This window comes from Muntiacus reevesi, chromosome 3 (genome assembly GCF_963930625.1).
Source record: "Muntiacus reevesi chromosome 3, mMunRee1.1, whole genome shotgun sequence".
NCBI lineage: Eukaryota > Metazoa > Chordata > Mammalia > Artiodactyla > Cervidae > Muntiacus > Muntiacus reevesi.
The window spans coordinates 209,448,364-209,471,862 of record NC_089251.1 but is presented as its reverse complement, the minus strand read 5'-3'; the positions used below and the strand labels follow the sequence as shown (position 1 = coordinate 209,471,862).

Genomic DNA, 23,499 nt, shown 5'->3' with positions numbered 1-23,499 from the left:
CCATCCATCCATCCAACCATCCATCCATCCAACCATCATCCATTCATCCATCCAACCTTCCATCTATCTATCCATCCATTATCCATTCAACCATCCATGTATCTATCCATCCATCCAACCATCCATCCATCCAACCATCCATCCATCAAACCATCCATCCATCCAACCATCATCCATTCATCCATCCAACCTTCCATCTATCTATCCATCCATTATCCATTCAACCATCCATGTATCTATCCATCCATCCAACCATCCATCTATCCATCCATCTAACAATGGCTCAAGAGCCTATGTTCAGCCAGGCACTAGGACTAGAACAATTAACAAGACAGAAGAGGTTACTGCCCTCAGGCAGCTGACAGTCCGGCATTGGAAACAATATGTGACAACCCCCCCCACCACCACCACACATACACAGCAGTTGCACAGTGTGAGCTGTAGAGCCAGGCCCACCGGGTTCAAATCCTAATTCCACCAATGGTTAGCTGTGAAACCTGGGACAAATTACTTCATTTCTCAGTGTCTCAAAAATTAGAGCAGTCTGCCTAACTCATAGCGTTGTTGGGAGGATTAAAAGAGCTAATACAGATGTAGATCAATGGGAAGTAACTATAACCCTGCCTGCATACAACAAAAGCTTCCTAAGAGTTAGTTCTCCTTGCTGATGGGCCAACAGGGGAACTTATAACGGGGCCCCACCCTAGATGTAGGGCCAGGTGATACATTTGTGCCCCTATGCCTGACAAAGAGGTTCACTGGGCCACTCTGATTAGCCCTGCAAAGATAGTTCAGCATCAAAGACTAAGAGCTGGAAGTCATGTGTGTAACCTCTGACCCAACTCGCCCACTTGTGCAGAAGAAAGTGAACTGGTGGGAGGGAAACACCAGCCCCCAGATCTCCTGACTTCCCAGTCTCCTGTCCTGTTCCAAGAAGACTCTGGTTACCCGAGACAGCACAGCTGCCCTGCATCCTCTACGGGTTCTCATTGTCCACAGTAGAAAGGCTGCGGCCACCTCTTTTATCCCCTTGCTTCCCCTCACGCCTCTCGTCCAAGACTGTTTTCTTTTTCTGTCTTGTGACCCATGGTTCTCTTATTACCAAGGGGAAATCTTGCCCTTCAAAAAAAAAAAAAAAAACCCACCAAGGATTGCAGTCTTCTTCATGGACCTGCTCAAACAAATCACAAGCAGGTGCAATCCCCGAGCCCCCCAGCTCCTCTCCTGCTCCCACTAGCTAGGGGAAGGCTTCTCCTCCATCACCAGAAAGTTTCATTTTGCCTGCTCTGGGAGTCAGTATTTTCTGGATGCTCCAAGTCGCAGAAGGCACATCCCTCAGGGACCTGGGTGTAGAATGAAGGCCAAAGAACAGCTCTCATTTGAAAGCCAGATCCCGTCTCTCCAGCCAGACACGTAACTCTTCCCCACCGGGCCAGCTTGCCCTGGATCCCAGCAGTGGCCTTTGAATGGCACGCCATTCTCTGGCATCGCTGACTTGATGATGAGCGGCAATCCAGCAGATGTTTTTAGAGGCCATGGGATTTACAGAAGTGTTCTGTTAGGAAACTTTCGCTTTCACACCTCAACTTGCCTGGAAGGTGGCAAGAGAATGAGACACAGAGAAAAAATAAATCCCGGAGCGCTGTGTAATGTTCTTTATTACTTTCCGTGGTCAGGCTGTACCATCAGTTTTAAGTACTGTGAGTTTTACCTACCTTTGTGCCTGCACGCCTGCTAGGTGTATTCACACACGCATGTCTGAGGCTCATAAAGCCTCATCACAAGCCAGGGTATCCAATCCTGGGAGTGCAATATTTTCAAATGTGAGGGCTTTTATCTTAAAATCTCATGGTAATGGTTATACCACACAGATCTGCCTCGTTAATAACAGTCACAGAGTGCTAAAAACAGGGGTAGTAAGTGACCTACACACCTTACCATGGAGAATTCATTACATTACGGTTTACGGCAACCACCACTGGCTATGAAGATGTTTGCCCTACATATGGAATTTTATGAGTCTTTCTCTATCTTTCTTGGAAAGGCTATAGCAGACCCATTTTTTCCCCACAACAACAAAAGGGAAAACCATTTTTCCAGAAGAGAAAAACCATCTGCCTTTCCAACAAAACCCATTTTACCTTTTTATATGAGAGGAGATCTCTAGTAGATCTTTTTCTTGCCAAAGGGAACTTTAACCTAGCCTAAGAGGAATTTCTCTTTGGCTCTCTAACCAATGTAGAACTCACCTTCAGAAGTTTATTCAATTTGTGCCTTAACAATTTATTTGTAGCATCCCAATTTAATGCAACTAATTAAATACAGGTGGGCAGACAGGCTCTGGAATTGGACCTGAATTAAACCCCCAATCTGTACCTTCTGTATTAGTAAGGGGGTCACATGTCCCCATTTATGGCTGTTATTCTAGCTTCATCATTAATTTAATAGCACCCCTTTCACTCTCAAGAGTGTTCATGTTTCAGGACTTCCCTGGTGGTCCAGTGGCTAAGACTCTGCACTCCCAATGCAGGGGGCCCTGGTCAGATCCCTGGCCAGGGAATTAGATTCCACATGCTGCAACTAAGAGTTCAAATGCCTCAACTAAAGATCCTTCCTGCCGAAATGAAGATCAAAGATCCTGAGTGCAGCAACTAAGATCCAGTGCAGCCAAATAAGTAATTTAAAAAAAAAAAAAAAAAATAAGACTGCTCAGGTTTGGATGATAAATTATATGATCACCTTATAGTTATGGGAATCACTCAAGACAGAACATTTAACTTTCCCATACTTTGGTTTCACATTTGTTCAATGAAAACAAAAGATTCTAATTTACAAGGCTGTCACGAGCATGAAATTAGACAGTGTCCTCAAGGCTTGGTTCCCAGGAGGGCCCAGTATGCCTGCAAACACTAGTTACGTGCTCAAGAGGTTCACCTTCTGGAAAAGGCGTTACTCTGTGAGATCTTCCCCTTTAGATCGTCAGTCTGAAGACAGGACCTGCATTTTCCATTTTTCACTGTGATAAGATCTATAAAATGGAAACGGTATCTGTGTCTAGCAGCTACACAATTAATTCTGCCATCTCTAACCAGGAGGTGAATCACTTATGGACATTTTAACCCCTATTCTCTAGATCTTCAGGACTTCATTTACTCTCTCCACAAAGGTAGGATTAAGATCAAAATTACTTCCAAACCAAACCTCTGTGAAAAGTAAGCCAAGGGCTTGTGGCTCAAAACAGGAACAGAGGAGGGATAAGAGATCCTTTTAACTGAGTGAAAGCCACATTCCTCAGCCGATGAGCTTGGTAAATTTCTTGCTTTCTCGAGCCAAAAAACACTGGCCTTACCAAACCAATGACAGGATAGTTTCTCAATAAAAGGATCCGAGGTATCTCATTTTAATAATTAAGCCAAACACTACCCACAATCTTACACTTGCAACTGTGATAGCATCATCAGTTCAGGAAGCATGTGTTGTTCCCTTTTGACAAAGAGAGAGAGAGAGAAATGCTATCACTTCACTGACAGCTTGTTAAAGACACCTAGGTTCACACAAGCAGGAAAAGTATCTTGTAATGGGACTGATCTTACTTCAAGGTAGTGGTTCTGACTCAATGAGAGATATGATCAACACCTAAACTCAAAGAAGTAGTCCACTGCCCAAGAAATAGGTCACACAATTAATTGGCTGCCTGGGTGTTTTCCTAATTTGTGGGGCAAGGACCATTTCCCAGCAAGTAGGCTTTGGGGTGAAGGCTGACAACCTCATAAGGGGTGCCCTTTATCCTGGATGCTACCTTGCCACTCAGCGAGTCCGCCTTAGAGGGTGCTGGGCCCCAGCTGTAACACACCCTCGTGAAGGTGCGACATTTGAAACTATTCGATTCCAATCTTAGATCATATTTTCTGAAACACAGAATGAACCAATGCAATTCCCATTATTACATAACACGGTTGCTCAAGGTATTATTAGTATTGCATGCGTAAAGATCCCTCTTGTGCTCAACTTCTAAAGAACTAGAAAGGAAATTTTCAGGCTGTAAATATAGAAGCTGTGTGACAAAAATGATGTACATAGCAGCAGCACAGCAGTAACTGCGTCTGGAGGACATCAAGGAAAAACAGCAGGCTATTCTGAGGTCAAGACGGTTCCTCCCCACAGAAGTTTCTAGCAACAGGAAGAGACTTACGCCACTCCCAGAAATCCAGTTCCAGCTGGGGCACAGCACCCTCCAGGGTGGACTCGCTGGGCAGCAAGGTAGTACCAGGACAAAGGGCAGCCCTTATGAAGACGTCTACCACCCAAACCCTACCTGCTGGGAAATGGTCCTTTTTCCACAAATTAGGAAAACACCCAGGCAGCCAATTGTGCAATCTATTTCTTGAGCAATGGGCTACTTCTTAGAGTCCTGTGATTCTAAACTCTGAAGCACACAAAGAGGAAAAGAGAAGTTAGGCTATACACAGGGAATTTTCCTGCAGGGTGTTTATGGTTTTTCTCCACTTGAAAAGCTCAACCAGAAATCACACTTCTGCTCCAGATTCAGATGATTGATACATTTGGCTTTAAATGCATCTTGTACCTTGTACTGATCAATACAGTTCAGTTCAGTCGCTCAGTCATGTCCGACTCTTTGCGACCCCATGAATCGCAGCACGCCAGGCCTCCCTGTCCATCACCAGCTCCCGGAGTTTACTCAAACTCATGCCCATCGAGTCGGTGATGCCATCCAGCCATCTCATCCTCTGTCATCCCCTTCTCCTCCTGCCCCCAATGCTCCCAGCATCAGGGTCTTTTCCAATGAGTCAACTCTTCACATGATGTGGCCAAAGTACTGGAGTTTCAGCTTCAACATCAGTCCTTCCAATGAACACCCAGGACTGATCTCCTTTAGGATGGACTGGTTGGATCTCCGTGCAGTCCAAGGGACTCTCAAGAGATCAATACAAGCCTTCCCCAAAGGCTATTCTGATAATCTTGCCTCCTCGTGTCTGGTAAGAGAATAAGCCAAGGGCAAATCAAGAACCGTTCTTTGACCAGGTCTAGGAAGAAAAAGCCAACTGGAAATAATAAGTCCAGGGCCCTACACACCCAGACCTGGCTGTCTTGGGGAAAGGCTGAGTCAGGAGATAGTCAACTCCCCAGAGACAAGGCAGAGTGGGGGGCTGTAGTGTCTCGAGGACACCTCAATTCTACTACACAATCTCTGCGCCACCCAGACCTACACAGGCTGATGAGGTGGTACTCCTCCAAACCCTTGAAATGCATAAAATACACAGAATCGGAGGAAACTTTTAAAATTGTAACATAACAACACATTTGCTTCTTTGTTAATACATTAAATAACACTATCAAGCAGCATGTAATAACCACTGTAATTTCTAAGTCATAATGAGCATGACATTTCAAGGTTATCTGTTAGATACCTAAAATGTGATACAAAAATATAGAATTTCTATTGGTGACAAAGTTGCAAACAATGCTAATATTACTGTGGGTCATGACCAATATCCAGAAGTTAAGGGATTGTGCAATTTTGGTCAAAAGTGTGTGAAAATCAAGGTGTAATATTTTTCCATGCAATCTCACAGATCCCCTTGAATCTCTTGCAAAGAGGTCTATAGTAGTTCACATGAAAACTCAGGTGATAATCTCATTTCATCCCCTATCCTTCAGGCTCTTCCAGAATAACGGAAATCCACATTAGAACCTGATCCCACCAACAGCCTCAACCACCCGTAAGGGAGTGGAAGGGAGGATCTTCACCAAGGAAAGTCTCTAGGAAGGAGCAGGGTGGGGCCAAAATCCCCTATTCTTTTTATCTCTGTCAGCTCTGTGTTAAGGGTTATTTAACCCCATAGTTGTATGGCAGAAACCAACATAACATTGTGAAGCAATTACCTTCCAATTAAAAATAAATGGTTTCAAAAGTGGAGAAACAAAGTTATTCAATTCAGTTGACTCATGGGAAGGGGGGAATTACTTTCCAGATCACTTGGCCTAGGGCTGTGTTATAAACTCTCTAAGCACCAAAGCTCAAGGCTGACAGCAAACTTCCACCTCTTTACTTCCTGAAATCAATACTTAGATAAACTTTCCGAATACATTTTCAAACATATGTATTTACTGCTTTAATAGTAGTATAAATGAGACTAAAAGGAAAATATAACAAACTAAACCTGCATTTCAATATGCGATTAGTTGGACAAAAACCAATCTAGAAGGCTTAAGAAGTCATTAGATGCTTGTGTCAAAAACCAGGTGAGCTACAAATGTTGACTAACACAGGTGATATGGTGATGCCATGTGATTTTCCAAAATGGCAAACACCTCATGGTAAATTTCCCAGTAAAACAAACCACAATCTTTCTTCATGGACTGGAAAAGTCAACATCTATTTGAAACATGCAAAATACTCCTTATGTGTAAGTTAGGTCTCTAGGTTCAGGTAACAAATGGGTTTTGTCATCCAAGATCACCTGGTAACCAAACTGGTCAACTAGACCTGGACTGGGGTCCAAACCTAGGCAGAGGCCCCTTGTCTCAGCCTAGGTTTTTGTTTTTTTTTTTAATCAGATTTGCACAGCCAATAATAAAGTCATTGCTGCTTCAATGGCCAAGAAATGGAGAACCGGGAACCTAGTTCAGAAGTCAACTTAACCCAATTTGGCCAGAGACATCAAATATATAGGAAGGTGAAGGTAAAAGGATTTGGAAGGAGTGGGAGAAATATTCATGAGTTATCTGAGAACAGGGGTGTGGTTTAGACTTGGAGCTGTACCAACTTGCTCCTTGAAAGAAAAACTATATAACCAACTTAGACAGCATATTAAAAAGCAGAGACCTTACTTTGCCAGCAAATGTCCATATAGTCAAAGCTATGGTTCTTCCAGTAGTCGTGAATGGATGTGAGAGTTGAGTGTTGAAGAATTGATGCTTTTGAACTGTGGTGTTGGAGAAAACTCTTGAGAGTCCCTTGGACAGCAAGGAGATCAAACCAGTCAATCCTAAAGGATATCAGTCCTGAATATTCATTGGAAGGACTGATGCTAAAGTTGAAGTTCCAATACTTTGGACACCTGATGCAAAGAACTGACTCATTGGAAAAGACCCCGATGCTGGGAAAGATTGGGGCAGGAGGAGAAGGGGACGGCAGAGGATGAGATGGTAGGATGTCATCACCGACTCAATGGACATGAGTTTGAGCAAGTTCCGGGAGATGGTGATGGACAGGAAGGCCTGATCTGCTGCAGTCCATGGGGTGGCAAAGAGTCGGACACGACTGAGCGACTGAACAACAAATGTCTCAGTAAAAATAAAAATATATTTTCCCAAAGTCTTTTCAATTCCATAAGTCCATGATTTGATGTCTCTAAATTTTATTATGCTCAAAACAATACTAATTCAGAAATGTGACAGTAAGGACTAGGTGCCACATAGGTGTTCTGAAAGAATCCCAGGTGACTGTTTTCCAACCTCTTCCGTTAATGGACTCCATTATATCACAAAAAGAGGCACTGCTGGAATCTAATGAATAAATAACTAGCACTTAAATAGAATTTGTGTCCATTTTAATTCCAGCTACTTTCCACAAGAAAGCCTCATTTAAATTAGAAAGAGGGAAAAAATAAATAAATTAGAAAGAGGGGGAGCATGCTTATAATGAAACATTTTCAAAGTCCTTTAAAAGTTTCCTATACAAGTCAATCAAGTATAACGTTAAATATTAATAGCAAAAACTTAATTGTTGAATCTAAGTGAATAAACCAGAGAGCTTGCGTGTGACACAGGGAAAGGGTTCATTTTCACATCTGCTGGATTTGCTTAGTGTAACTTCCAGATGCATTATGGGGAGAGCTAAAGGTCCCTTAAAGTGTGTCTTCTAAACGGAGGATCACAAGTCAGCCATGGGTTATGAAACCAATTCAGTACAGAGGTCAGAAAACTTTGTCTTCAAGAGCGGAAGTGTAATACCTTGGGCTTTGCAGGCCAGATAACGTCTGTCACAACTGCTTGACTCTGTCATTGCAGCTTGAAAGCAGCCATAAACAAACCATGAACAAAGGGGAGTGGCTATGTTCCAACCAGACCTTATTTACAAAATAGGCTGCAGGCCACCGTGCTGACTCCTGACCAGCATTTTTTAAACAAATGAAATATAGTAGAATATATCAGAGGCCATGACGACAGAGGGTAGGTACTGTCTCGGGAAACTTTTCTTGCTGCTACACATTTCCAATTGTAGTGTTGAAGAAGATTCTTGAGAGTCCCCTGGAATGCAAGGAGATCAAACCAATCAATCCTAAAGGAAATCAGTCCTGAATATTCACTGGAAGGACTGATGCTGAAGCTGAAGCTCCAATATTTTGGCCATAGGATGTGAAGAGCCAACTAATTGTAAAAGACCCCGATGCTGGGGAAGACCGAAGGCAATAAATAGAAGAAGGGGGTGGCAGAGGGTGAGATGGTTGGATGACATCACTGACTCAGTGGACATGAGTTTGAGCAAACTCTAGGAGATGATGAAGGACAGGGAAGCCTGGCGTGCATGGGTCCAGTTCACAAACAGTCGGACCCTACTTAGCAATGGAACATACACATCTGTATATGTGAGCTTTTAGTAAATATGTATTTCTTACTGTAGGTTGAGGGTCAAAAGTCACCATATTAGAAACAATAAAAAGAATCTGAAAAGAAAAACATAAGTCTGCTTCTGACTGAAACTGGTAAGAGTTTAAAGACTTTCATGCCCACACCCCCCCCACCAAAAAAAAAAGCAAAGAAAAAAGAGTAGAAATAATGGGCAAGTTCTTGAGCCTAACATATGATCTTAAAAATATTTTTTAAATGTATTAAAGTTTTGAAAAAAAAGAATATGAATTAGTTATAAGTAGTCCAAGACGGTCTTCAAAAGGACATTAAAATCACTTCTTATGCTTTGTAAACATCCGATATAAACTGTATATCAGTTAGCAACAGCTGCATAACATACTTCCCCCAGAACTCTGTGGCTTAAAATCATCATCAATGCTTTCTGCAACTCTACACGTCAGCTAGCTGGTTCTGATGACCTAGGACAGGCTTAACTAATCTTGGCAGGATAAGCTCAGGAGACTTCGAGCAGCTGGTCGTTCACTTGGGAGCCAACTAGTCCAGAAAGGCCTCAGCTGAAACAATTTGGCTCATTCCCCTGATCTCTCAGTTCCTCCCTTAGACTAGCCCGGGCACGCTATCGTGGAGGTGGCAGGGATCTGAGTGAGCACGCCTAGCTGTGCAAAAGGCAATCAGAAATGCGTGGGCTCTTAAACTCTGTTTATGTGGCATTAGCTAACACCTCAGGGGTCAAAGTAGTCATGAGGCCAGTAGTAGGAGAGAGGGATGGGGACTAACAAGTTACAAGGCAGAGTGTGGACACAAAGAAGGAGGCCATTAATCGGGGCCGTTACAGCATCACTCTGCCGCAAACATTATTACTGTTTGTCACCACCTTGGCAGAAACAAGAGATTTTACATTATTTTAAGTTTTCCCATTACCATTTCTCATTCTGATTTTCCGTTATCACTCCTAAGGCAGGAAGGCAGAGTGAAAAGAACACAGTCTTTGGAATCAATGAGATCCACTTTTGCAGCCTGGCTCTGCCACTTTTGGCTACCTGACCCTGGGCAAGTCTCCTTTGCACCTCAGTTTCCTCATCACAGCAACTACTAACATAACATGAGCCAGAACACAGAACATGTGTAGGTCAGTATCTGGTTATCTCAGAACTCAAACCTTAGACACTGTGTGTTTGTGAATAGCTAAGTATATTCAAAAAGATGAGAACAAGGAAATCGGCAAATTTCCTGGGACGTAAAGTTTTTTAACAGAAAAGAACAGTTTCCTTTATATATTAACTAAAAAGTCATTTCTTTACAAAGAGTTTTGGGGACTATGACAGGCAGAAATATGGCCCCAAGGATGTTCACAAGCTAAACCCTGGAGGCTGTGAACATGCTACCTAACAGGAGATGTGTGAAGTTAAGGACCTTGAAATGAGATTATCCTGGATTATCTGGGTGGACCCAATCTAATCATACAGATCCTTAAAGTCAAGGAATCTTTCCAATCTGTGGTCCCAGTCTGATGGCAGAGAGACAAGGAGTCAGCCCAACACTTCTGGTTTTGATGCTGGAGGAACGAGCCACGAGCCTGTGAATGTGAGTGGCCGCAAGAAGCTAAATGAGGCAAGGAAAAGGATTCTCCCCTACAGCTTCCAGGAGGAGTGCACACCTTGGTTTTAACCGGTGAGACCCGTGTTGAGCTCTGACCCACAGCATAATAAATCAATAGTTTATGTTGCTTTAAGCCTCCAAGTCTGTGGTTATTTGTTACAGCGGTAACAGAAAGATGACGTAATTTGTCATCTTCATAGAGAGGCTGACAACGAGGAAACAGGAAAGTCTCTCAGAGCCCCTGAACCAGGAGGAAGAAACTATGGAATCCAGAGAACACTAATCAGGCAAGGCACCAAAAAGGAAAGTCGCATCTGATGCTGGTTATCAGGGCAATTAAAGAAAAGGCAGCATGACAGAATAAGCAATTTATTATCAGGGAAAACACGTTATTGCAGTCTACAAGGAAGTACAATAAAATCATTATTTATCCACACTCTCTCCAAAGATCCCTGGTTATAACTGACAAGCATGTACCAGGAGAAAAACCGTATTTTAAAAATCCTTCCACAGAAACTTTCTAAAGGTTTCATTTAACTGAGGGCTGTTTCAGAGATGCAGTGCCAACTCTGATCACTTTCATTTCTGTTTGTAGATTATATGACAAGAAGGTAACAAGCCCTAGTGGTGTGTGGACATGAACACACACACACACACACTCACAATTTATGAGACTTCATGAGCCCACAAATAATGCTTACAGAGAGGGAGAAAAATGTGTACACCCAAAGCCCACTGATGGATTTAAAAAACAGAACTCCAAGCCACAGCCAAAGAGGAACTCAAAATCAGGGACACACTTGGAACTTCCCTGGCAGTCCAGTGAATAAGACTTCCTGCTTCCATTGCAGGAAGCAAGTGTTCAATCCCCAGTTAAGGAACTAAGATCCTCATGTGGTGCTGGCATGGGCAAAAAAAAAAAAAAGGAACACACTTAAGAATATTTTGGACTCTGTGGGAGAAGGCGAGGGTGGGATGTTTCAAGAGAACAGCATCGAAACATGTATATTATCTAGGGTGAAACAGATCATCCCAGGCTAGATGCATGAGACAAGTGCTCGGGCCTAGTGCACTGGGAAGACCCAGAGGAATCGGGTGGAGAGGGAGGTGGGAGTGGGGATCGGGATGGGGAACACATGTAAATCCATGGTTGATTCATGTCAATGTATGACAAAAACCACTACAATATTGTAAAGTAATTCGCCTCCAACTAATAAAAATAAATGGAAAAAACAAAAAACAAAAACAAAGAATACCCTTGATAGATTAAACCATCTACAGCAGATGAGTATGCTGGGCTCAGCCAAGAAGTCAGACTAGTAGAATCCCACAGATGCAGCTGACACTAAAAGATGCCTCAGGTAACAGAGGAGAAACCAGATCAAAAAGCAGGGACAAGACCTGCCCGGGGGCAGCCGGGCTAACTGCACAGAGGCCGGCCCTGCCGAGCAGCACCTCACCTGTGCTGCCCAGCTGATCATGTGACTCTGGGGTCAGGCCCTCTGCGAGGCCATGGGGCTTCCAGTCATGCCTAGAGAGCTTGGCTCCTTGCTTAGAAACCCTTGGGGCCAGATGCAATTTTTTAACCAACCCGTGGGGGGCTGGGGGGGGGGGGGACTCTCCCTTTCTGGAGCTCCCATCAGAATAGGAAATAAGGAATGGTGGACCTAGAGAAGAAAGTTGATAATATTTGCCTAAGAAAATTACATTGGCCTGCACTTATCTGGTACAGTGAAAAAGTACCCACATGAAAGAAGTGTTAGTCCCTCAGTCATGTCTGACTCTTTGCGACCCCGCGGACTGTAGCCCACCAGGCTCCTCTGTCCATGAAGATTCTCCAGGCAAGAATACTGGAGTGTGTAGCCTATCCCTTCTCCAGGGGATCTTCCCAACCCAGGAATCGAACCAGGGTCTCCTGCACTGCAGACAGATTCTTTACCAGCTGAGTTACCAGGGAAACTCATTAGAATAAATACTAGTAAATGAAAAAATTAAAGTTGAAAATAACAGATGGCCAAAGGTGGGGAGCGGGAGAAGCAGCTTCAAGGAGATTGTTATTAAAGTCTCTATTCTTTCAACATAGTTATTTCACAGGGAAGCAATAATGAAAGTACGTAAACAGACTTTGGCCCAGCTTGTGGCAGTATAAACACTTAGCCACTGCCTTAAGGGTGCTATGCCGGGGAACCAGAGAACTCCGGGAGTCTGGTCATCTTCTGTTCTTTGAATCTCAGTTTCCCAAGAGGGGAAAAATAACTTCACTAGGGGAAGCAGGTTATTTCTAGACTGAGAAGGACCACAGCCTTTTATTTCTAAACATACAAAAAGACGTATCCCAAAAGACAGTGATGGTAGAGGGCTAGGTCTTCTTAGGTAAGCAATTCAGCTGTCTACTAAAGAGTCTGCCAGCAAAAGCAAAAACAACTTGAGCTTCTCCTCCATCTCTTTTTGTTCAAGACCGCTACTTTATTTCTTTATTCTATACTTCCTTTGCCACATGTGTAGGATTATAGGCAACTTGAGGACTGAACAGAACGTTGGCGCTTGTTCAATCCCCACGTAGCCTCTAATGTAAAAACTAAAGCCCAAAGCAGCCGCACGGGCTGAATTAATGTGTTCTCATTTGCATATTTCTTTTAACTGAACTTAACTCTCTGTGTGGGCCCTGCCCAGGCCTAGACTTTAAACTCCATAAACAGCTAGAGACTATTTATTAACCACAAAAGTTCAGAATCAAGAACAGGTGAGAACAATGACGTGCCTAATGTGAGGCCAGTCAAATGTAAGGAATAAAATGAAGAGAAACAGCACTCAATGGTACACCTGATGGAAAAATACCACGAAATATGAAAATCTCGGTGGTCAGAGGAATATTTTGTGGGACTTCAGCTCTATCTAGGATCCCAGAGACACTGGGGGAAATCCTTAGATGTTCCCTTTCATTGGAAATGTTGGGGCATAGCCCTGACTCCTCTGCCAGATTACCCCTGGCCCACCCCATGCCCAGAAAGGGTGGAAATCAACACCGAGCAGAGGACTGCCCTGGTGGTCCAGTGGTTAAGAATCCGCCCTCCAATGCAGGGGACAAGTGTTCGATCCCTGGTCAGGGTACTAAGATTCCACGTGCCACAAAGACCCAGCACAGCCAAAACAATAACAACAACAAAAACACAGCCAGGAGCCCTAAGACACAGAGACAGAGATCCAGAGACAGAGATCCAGAGACAGAGAATGAATATTTAAGAATGAAATGTGAAAAAAAAAAAAAAAGAATGAAATGGGAAAGCCTTCTCAGGCTATATCCCTAAGATGTGAAACTTAAAAAGTGACATACGCAAGGGAACACCTCATATAAAGGCACCTAAGTCGCTTAGATTCTTCTATTTGGGTATGGGCAAAAGACAGGGCCACAGGCACCTGCTCCCGGCCAGACTGCAGGGTGAAACTGGATGTGGGCACATAGGGTGCTGGGAGGGGGACGGACAGATGTCAAATGACCATCACATTCTCTTCCTGAGTCAGGACTGCAAACAAAGCAGGCACACATCTGCTATCAGCTGTTATTCCTAAGGGACCAAGGTCCAGCTTTACCACTGCCATCAAGCAGGGAGACTTCGAGCAGGTCCTTCTGCTCCTCTACACCTCCAGGACTGCAGCTAGAAAGAGAAGGGGTCCTTGAGGTCCCTTCCAACCCAAGTGATGAAGACTCTTCTTGGCCTTGTTGTAAAGAAGGAGATGGCCCGTACAGGGTGAGCTTGCTAGCCTAAAACTAAGCTAATGTGGACCGTGGACCTAGACCACCCAGGTTCAAATCCTCAGCCAGCTGCTTGCATGACCTTGGCCAGCTTTCATAACCTCCCAAATGCCTCAGTCTTCCTACTGTATAAACTGGCAATAACAACCCATCTCAAGTGTTGTAGCCAGAAATAAACGAGATACAAATGAAGCCTTTGCAATCACATCAGGTATAGAAGATACATTTTTCATCTCCATCTCTCCAAGTTTCTCACCCACCTGTTCTGGACATTTTTCTACCCAGATATACAATCACTGCAGATGGTGACTGCAGCCATGAAATTAAAAGACGCTTACCTCTTGGAAGAAAAGTTATGACCAACCTAGACAGCATATTAAAACGCAGAGACATTACTTCGCCACCAAAGGTCTGACTAGTCAAAGCTATGGCTTTTCCAATAGTCATGTATGGATGTGAGAGTTGACTATTAAAGAAAGCTGAGCACCAAAGAATTGATGCTTTTGAACTGTGGTGTTGGAGAAAACTCTTGAGAGTCCCTTGGAATGCAAGGAGATCCAACCAGTCCATCCTAAAGGAAATCAGTCCTGAATATTCATTGGAAGGACTGATGTTGAAGCTGAAACTCCAATACTCTGGCTACCTGACCGGAAGAACTGACTCATTTGAAAAGACCCTGATGCTGGGAAAGATTGAAGGCAGGAGGAGAAGGGGATGACAGAGGATCAAATGGTTGGATGGCATCACCAACTCTATGGACAAGAGTTTGCATAAACTCCAGGAGCTGGCGATGGACAGGGAGGCCTGGCGTGCTGCAGTCCATGGGATCACAAAGAGTCGGATACAACTGAGCGACTGAAATGAACTATACAATCTTTGCTGATCACCAACAGAACACACTCTCATGGGTGGACAGGGGTATGAAAGAGATCCAAAACTGTTATGCTGGAAGACTGTTCCATGTGGGATATTATTTAAAAAAAAAAAAAAAAAAACCATCTTAGCAGCACACTAGGACTTAGCGGGCTGGGCTGAGAACTCAGCACTAGGGAGTGGAGCTTAAGCAGGACTGGGTGGGCGGGACTTGGGCCTGGGTCAGTGGGCGGGGCTTGGGCGGAATCCCTGGACGGTACACCTCACTTCAAGGACCACCACCTACCTGCAACCTCACCCTTCCCCATGAGAGAGGGATGCAAAATCAGTGAGGCTGTTATTCTTCTAAGGATAACCTTGAAGTGATGACATTTTTAAACAAAGTAAATCAGTTGCAAACACCAGTACTTAACTCTTGCAGGTAAGGAAGTATTTGGGTACATCTGGCTGCTGAGTTCATAGGCGACAAGGTGGGATCAATACTCCTTAGCCATCCTAAGTTGCTGCCCCAGCTGGGGCCAAGGTCCAGCAAGCATTAGCACAGGCATGGCAGTGGGGGTGCCCGTTTAAAGGGAGAATTGCCCCCACAAACCCAGCCACAACAGCTTAACCCCCCTGCCTGTCCAGATTTTTGAGGCTGGACAAAGGCCCTGACAGAAAGGCCCCTGTCCTGTTTCCAGAAGGCTAGGTGTACAAACAAGAGAACTGTGGGATTCTGAAGGAAAAAAGATTCCTATGACCTTTCTCATGCATACATACAGCTTTCCAGATACGACAAAGTCAGGGAAGGATAGACTTAACTATGGTAATGAAAAAGAAAAAAATGAGGAGGAAATGGCAACCCACTCCAGTGTTCTTGCCTAGGAAATCCCGTGGACAGAGGAACATGGTGGGCTACAGTCCATGGGGTTGCAGAGTCCAACACGACTGAGAACACACACACACACAAAGAAAGTGGGCAAACACAGATCAAGTCCCAACTCTTCCCGCGGAGAACACTGTTAGAGCACTAAGGCTCCTGGGACCCATCTTGGCAACTTTCCAAGGGCTATTAGTCTGCCTTAACACAGGGAAAGAGAAGGTCAGATGCATTAAAAGTGAGAAGATAATTTTGAAGGAGGACATCTTCCTACACAGCACCAGCACCCACCAAACCAGCTCAAAGTGGCCGCCTGATAAACACTCAGTGAAAACCCACAGCTGGCACTGGGGTCACAGCTATGCGCAAACTTTTCGCTGACTGTTCGGGGGCATGGCTTAGACTGGTAACTTTAAGAAGATGGGGTTGGGGACAGCTTAACTCAATTTCAAACAGAAATCTTAAAGTTTAGCCATCTATTCAATATCCTGGAACAAACCATAATGGAAAAGAATATAGAAAAGAATGTACATGTGTGTATGACTGAGTCATTTTGCTATACGGCAGAAACTGATATAACATTGTAAATCAACCATACTCTGATTTAAAGAAAAAAAAAATTTTTTTAAGTTTAGCCATCTTCCAGCTATTAAGAGTGACTTTATACTTCAAAGCAATTATGAACTTTAAAGGCAGCCTAGTAAAACGTGCCCTGGCGAGTACCAAATTTATTTCTCACATGAGCCTCTCACCTGTCACTCACCTGGCACTCTCTCCCAAATATAAAGGTATTAGCTCTCTCTTTCTTAAAGTACCTAGATTCTGAAACACACGCATCTTTCTTCAGCCAAAACTATCTGTTAACAGTTCACCTGACACCAAAACCCTTCCCCAAAACTTGACGTCCCCCCAACAAACCCCCAGAGAGCATGCCCCCCACAGCACCAGCTTTTCCAAGACCTCCTGTGGTAACATCAGTGCACCCTCAACAGCCACTCCCCCTCCTACAGCTAGGAGGCCAAGACACACTGGAGGAGGAGAGAAAAATGAATCCTCTCTGCTCTTTAGGCCTCTAGGGAAGGAGCAGAGCAACTACCTGCCTGGAGGACCAGAATGCAAAAGGACAAGAACTTCCCAAACTAGGTCTTACTGATGAATGCTCCCGGCAAGTTTCCAGATAGCTCTGCAGGGGACAGTGGTCACTGTCTGTTGTCCCCAGCCAAAATCACCCTGAGAGTGACTCTGCAATGACTTAGAGCATTAAGTCTCTGCAACGACTTAAAGCCACATGGAGTATTAGGAGGCTCACTTCACAGCAGAGGAATCACAGGCACTCCCTGGACTAGGATCACTGGGGATTCTGGCGCTGCAATGCTTTTGGAGGCCAACTGGGCAAAGGCTGGTTGGTTATGTTTAAACTGAGAAAACTGAACAGGAAGAGAGCAAATTTGAATTCCTGTGATCTCCTAAGGTCCCTTCCAGCCCCAAGATGCTACCAGAGAACACTGCATACGCACATACATGTGTACATGCTTCTTTATAAAAGCATGTACGGATGTGTGAATATATATAAATGAGTCCTATATTCACACTCCCAAACACAAAGCACTTCAGATGCGCGCAGCTGAGGCAATTCAGAGATGCTTGAGCTGCTAGAACACAGATGCCACTGGCAGATCTGAGCAGAGCCACCCAGCCCTCCTGCCTGCCACTGCACGCGCCTTCAAACCAACCTGCAGCCGCGTGTGTGGGCGCGAACCCTGCAAAGTCCCAAACAGCAGCCTCCTTTCCCAGCGGCTCCAGTCCACAAGTATCCCAGACTCCAGAAGGTGGGCTGGAACCAAGGAGCCGATGAAAAAACGTCAAGACCAAACCTCTATCCAGGAACCCCGGTCTGCCAGTCAGGGGTCCGGCAGAGCAGCGTCCTTCTCTTTCCGCCCCCCTCCGCCCCTAAAAGAGGCCAAAAGTCACCCTCTTCTGCCACTGCCATCACCTCTTCTCAGGGTCTCTCTACTTCAAGTTGACTACATGGAATTCGAGGTAGTAACTGAAGAAACTAAAAAGTCCTCTAGAAAGCGGAGCTTTGCTCTAATCCTAACAGAACTAACCAGATTTGAGGGTTCCCCATCTCAGCCCTGAACAATAAGAGCAATAAGAATTTGTGCTTGGGGGCGAGGGGGCCAGGGAGGAATAAAAAGTCCATTTATTAAGAAACACCTGTGATGGTTTACCCGTCCGTGAAAAACAGTTTGGTGATTTTCTCCAATTAGAATCGAAGAACTTCTGATCCGAGTTAAGGATCCGAGTTCAGGATGCAGGTAGCTAAACTGGGGGACGGGGTGGAGGGGGGAGGAGGGGGTTGGTGGGTGTGTCTCTCGGAATACAAACCCTCGGAGTCGCTCAGGTCCTGACAATGAACGGAGGCGGGGCGCACCGGCTTCCCACCCGCCCCTCTTTAGAATGAGATTCCACCTCTAACACTCGGATCCGAGTTGTTTACAGGTGCAGTACTGTCATTCCCTGGGGAACCCCGCACAAACCTCAGCCTTCCCCTCCCCAACTTCACCGCCCCCAAAGTGCCCAGCCGTTCCTAACTGGGCCGTCAGGGCCGGGTGCAGATGGAGGCGTCCGCCCTGGGCCGGGCCTGGCAGTAAGCGACAGGAGTACCGGGCCCCAGACCTCGACTCGGGAGTCTCTGAAAACCCTCTGCATCGCCAGGTTACAACAGCCCGCAAGCGCCCGGCACCCCGTCGGCGCTCCGAACGTCGCCGGACAATGCAAGCGCCACCTCTTTTCTCTTCCGCGCGGCAGCTACGAAACCAAGGCTTTGTGTGTGACAGCAAGTGTGTGCGCGCGAACGTCCCCGGGCTCACACACCCCCTTCCATCCAGTCTGCTCACCGCGCCTGGTCCGCGCGCGCGGCGAGCGCATCCCGAGCGGGTCCTTACATCAGGCGGCCTCACCGCCATGCCTCTGGCCACCCGGCCTCGGACCTGGCCTCGGGAAGCTGGGGGCGACATTCACGCCCCGGTTCTCAGCCGCACGGGCCACCGACAGGAGCACCGCCGGGAGCCGGGCAAAGACGAGGCAGGGACCGGGGGGAGGCGAAAGGGCCACTGGCGCGCGCCGCGCCCCCAAGTTTGGCAGCCGCGGGCCGGGAGGGGGCCGGGAGGGGGCCTGGGCGGCTCGCGACTAGGCAGGAAGTTCCAAGGCCGCACTGAGCATGCTCTCGGGGATTGTGTGAGCGGGTGTGGGCTCTGCGCTCCTCGCAGCCGCTCCGGCCAGGCAGCCTCCGGAGCGCGCGGGCGGGATCCGGGGCCCGCGAAGGTCCCTTAAGGGTGGGGGGCACCCCCGGGCTTCCCTGGTCCCCTGAACCTGGTCCTCCCGCCACATCTCTCTTTCCCAGGGGCCAGGAGCCAGCCTTCCTTCTTTTACTCCCCAGCGGCCGGTGGCTGAGCCCGCCCTGCGCTTCCAGGTCCCCGGGACCCCAGCCCGGCCCACACCCTCAGCGTGACCCCACCAGGCTCCTCCGCGGTCCGAGCGCCCATCTACCATCCCTGGCCGCTCGCCTCCAGTCCGCGCAACCAAAGCCTCCTCCGGACAGTCCCTTGAAAAGCCCACAACCCCCTCTTCCCAAGGGCCATGGAGACCCTGCAGTCTCCCGTGGGAAGCGGTTGCCCCGGGCAGATGGGCGCCTCAAGGCGTATCCCTGGCCGCACTCACGGGTCTCTCAACCCGGCCAGGGCACCCAAGCAGGCGGCGGGGTAGCGGAGGGCGGAAGACCCCAGCCGCGCAACCCACGGTGCAGGCTCTTCCCCCACCCCCGCGCCCAGCTCCCCGCGCCCTCCGCGGTCCCTTCTGCGTCCATCTGCCCGCGGAGATGGAGAGCTTCGACGCGATCGCCCCGACCCACCGGCTCTCACCTCCTTGTGTGAGCAGTCGCAGCAGCCGGGAGTGCCTGCCAGCCGCTGTTCCCCGGGGAGCCCAAGGCGCGGCGGGGCACGGGGTCGCGGCGCCCCGAGCCTGCGGCGCGGCTACCTGGGCTGGATCGCGCCCGGGGCCGCCGCGGCAGCCGCGGGAGCCGCAGGGCCGCCGCTGAGCGGGCCGCGGCAGGGACAGTCTGCAAACTCTCAGCCCTGGCGGGGCCGCGCACGGCGCGTCCACAGCCGGCCTGGACACTGCAGAGACGTTCCTCCCGGGCTCAGCCGACCAGGGCGGGAGGTCTGTCTGCAATTTCTTCCTACCCTCCCTTACGGACCCCTCCAACTTCCCTCTAGCTTCTGAGCTCGCAGCTCTCTAAAGGCAGGGATTCCGGCCAGGGACGTTCGGCGAACTCCCCGCCCTCCCCGCGGAGCGCTCAGCCAATTCGGAACGCCCCAGCCTCTCAGGGCCCGTCTGCAAACTCCCAACCCTGTCGGAGAGGACTTCTACCAACCCCTCAGTTCCGCAGCCCAAAGGGAAACGGGAGCAAGGGAGACCCTTTGCGGCCACAAATAATAATCTAGCAAGGTCAGGGGCAAGTATGCAAATGCTGATGTGACCGTGCATCCTCCAGAGAGGTGCAGTCCAGGCCACTCAGCACCAGGGACCTTCCTCCAGCAGTGAAGCCCAGTGGGGGAAGATTATGGACTCAACCATCTGCAGGTACAGGCTGCTTGAATCAATGCCCTGAGCCTCAATTTCCAACTTTGGGGAACGGGTTACATGAAGTAGTATGAATTTCAGCCTGGTTTTTGTGACCTTGAGCAGATCACTTAACCATCTGAATTCAATTTCTTTATCTACGAACATAATAAATGGTGTTCCTTGAGGTTATTTTGAAGATGAAATAAAATATACCTAAAGTGCTTAGCAATACGCGGCACATAGTAGGTGTTCAATAAATAAATTCCATTTCTCTTACTCTTTCCTGCTCCCACCCCCGGGTTTTATGAACACTCTGGACCGGCTAACTGAACATTGCACTGTTATAAATTCAAAAAGAAATAAAGCATCCCATGCCCTGAAGGCACCACAGGGAACATTGACTGACACGACATATTAAATCCAACCAAGCCCCAGGAGAGAGAACATTGTACATTTACATCGCTAAGTATTATAGATCCTTGTTAAGCAGTTTCTGAAATGGAAGGAGAGTGGCCTGGTGAATTACCTAGGGGTGGAAATGACAAGGTTAATAACCCCATCGAGTTCCAAGCCCTTGTCACTGCATCAAGTTACTGTATGAGGGTTTATGTTCAACTTCCCTTACCCTCCCTGCAGAATTTCTCCACCCCCATTTCACTGTCCCCCTAGGGTCTTCTTTCTTCAACTTAGATCACCTTGCTCTGACGCTCACCCTCTTCAGCAAAGGCATTTAAAGACTAAAGATAATGGAATTCTTAGACCCTAGAAATGACAGTCCAAGTGCCTCACATTGTAAGTAAGCTCTTGTGGCCCCCCAGCTGGTTACGGAGGTCTCCTGTCTCCAGAATCTTAGCATCCATAGAACACACACTGAAGCCTCTCTTGCATTGAGCTACTCTAGGCTCTAGGCACATTAGATCGATCAGTCTACTTTTAATTCAAGATGAAGGAAATGACTCTAACACTTCCTGACCAGATGAGCCCCAAATTATCAGCCACTTAGATCCTCTGCTGTCAGGAACTGTCTGGATAATGACCATAAACTACAAGGAAATCTGTATGGGCAGGATGATTCCTCTTAATGAGACCTTTTGGTAAAATCCCAGGAATGTTGGGAGTCACGTTTTTCTCTCAGTCCCTTGAAAGAAAAACATCTCTCCCTGTCTGGACACTGGGAGGGAAATAGAAGAATGGTGACATCTGGTGGTCAGGACTTTCTGTGCGTTGGATATGGTGGTACAGATTCTGATCCTAATAAATTCACTTTGAAGCCAAAGTTCCTGCGGCTGCTTAATAATTGTACCACCTGGTTGCCTAGTGATTTCTGAAAGACATCAGTTATTTGAACTCTGCGGACCCACTGCTATAAAGGATATTACAGATGGTTATTATTTCAGGATATTTTTTATACAAAAGGGTATGTGTATATAGAGAAATAAAGTATATTTAGGTGTAATGTTCATATATATGTACATACATCATATGTATTTATAGAATATATATTTGTATTACATATATTCTATTTGTATGAATACTATACTTCAATGCTTTTGAGGGAAATTATATTATCTCAATTATTTTCTATATAGAATTAAGGTTGTAACTTATAATAATCATTGCTAAAGGACACCACTTGTAGATGTAAAGATGCCTGCTAGGATGGAGTTGTATGTTTCATCATATTCTCTCAAGAGAGAATTGATTACAAGTTTAGAGAGGAAGAAAATAAGACAGTGGTGTTTCAATAGTGAAAGCCCTGGCAGCTGATGGTCAAGCCCAGGCTTACATGATAAACAGTGATTCATTTTCTGCATTTCACCACTTGTGAACAATGGTGTTAGGTTCAAAGAAGAAAATGTTTGAATTACTTCACAACAATGCAACAGTGTCTGTTGGTGTTACTAAATGTTCTCCATTTCTTTCCATGTTTGTTCCAGGTACCATCCTTTAGGTAATTGCTCAGTTATAAACTTGGAAAACACAACTCTGTCCATACAATCAAGTCCGTTGCTTCTCAGAATTGCTTATTAAATTCTATGTGAATTGTGTTAAGCTTTTTAACAACTTATAGGGTAGATTTTACTATACCCATTTTACAGAAAAAGCCAAGACTGAAAAGTTAGCTAATATACTCACCAGAAGGCACTACTGAGGAGTCAGTCAGGATTAAATGGAAAATTTTCCTGCCGCCCGAAACCAGAATCTTTCTCCTGTGTTGTGTTGCCGACTCTCAGGAAGAAATGAAGATCAGAAACCACTCTGAAGGGTACACTGAAAACTACCTAAGTAAGGGGATACTTAAGGTACTACAGTGAAACCACATTTCCTGACCTATTCAAATTGAAAATTATAAGCAACAAAATAACAACTGTACCTGTAAACCTTATAAAGCTGAGACCCATGTGATTCTGTCTTTGGAGCAGCTCTCCGAAATAAAGGAATTTTTTTCCTGCCCAGGACCTGATCTATCTTTAATGGCTTGAGAATTACCCACTATGTAATCCTGAGTGACTCCTAACATTCCCATTAACGATTGTTGTTCCATCACAGGTAATTTTTAACTTCAACTTTTATACTTGTTTATAATTGCTTATAAATGAAATTTCTGTATTTCAGATCCTATTAGTCTAGTCTGTTGTTGCTAAATTGTGTCCAACTCTTGCGGCCTCATGGACTGTAGCCTGCCAGGCTCCTCTGTCCATGGGATTCTCCTGGCAAGAATACTGGAGTGGGTTGCCATTTCCTTCTCCAGGGCATCTTCCCGACCCAGGAATTGAACCTGGGTCTCCTGCATTGCAGGCCAGTTCTTTACTGACAGAGCTACAAGGGAAGCCTTCTCTTGGAAGACAACAAGTTGGTCCCAGTATGAAGCCAAATCACATTTGAGGATGTCAAATGTTTACAAATTTCATACCTTAAAAATGATAGAGTATATTTTAAAGATAATCATAATGCTTAAGATGACATTATTTGTAAAAACAAGGGAGTTAGGTTTCTTCCTATATATGATTGTATTGATGGCGCTTTATTAGTTTCCAATTGCAAAAGTAACAAATTACCACACACTTGGTGGCTTAAAATAATGCAAACATATTATCTCATACAGTTCTGTAGGTTAGAAGTTCTAAATGAGTATCCAGGGGACAAAATCCAGTGTCAGCAGAATTGGTTT

The 23,499-nt window shown here is 46.0% G+C and overlaps 1 protein-coding gene across 5 annotated transcripts in view; it reads right to left on the bottom strand.

Moving 5' to 3' along the window:
• Nucleotides 1-19,996, bottom strand: part of MGAT5 (alpha-1,6-mannosylglycoprotein 6-beta-N-acetylglucosaminyltransferase) — a 394,309-nt gene extending 374,313 nt beyond the window's left edge. For all 5 annotated transcript variants that reach the window (XM_065927827.1, XM_065927826.1, XM_065927828.1 and 2 more), the window contains exon 1: nt 19,625-19,996. The gene's annotated coding sequence lies outside the window, so the exon portion shown is untranslated. The remainder of the gene's footprint in view (nt 1-19,624) is intronic.
• Between the last annotated feature and the right edge of the window lie 3,503 nt (nt 19,997-23,499).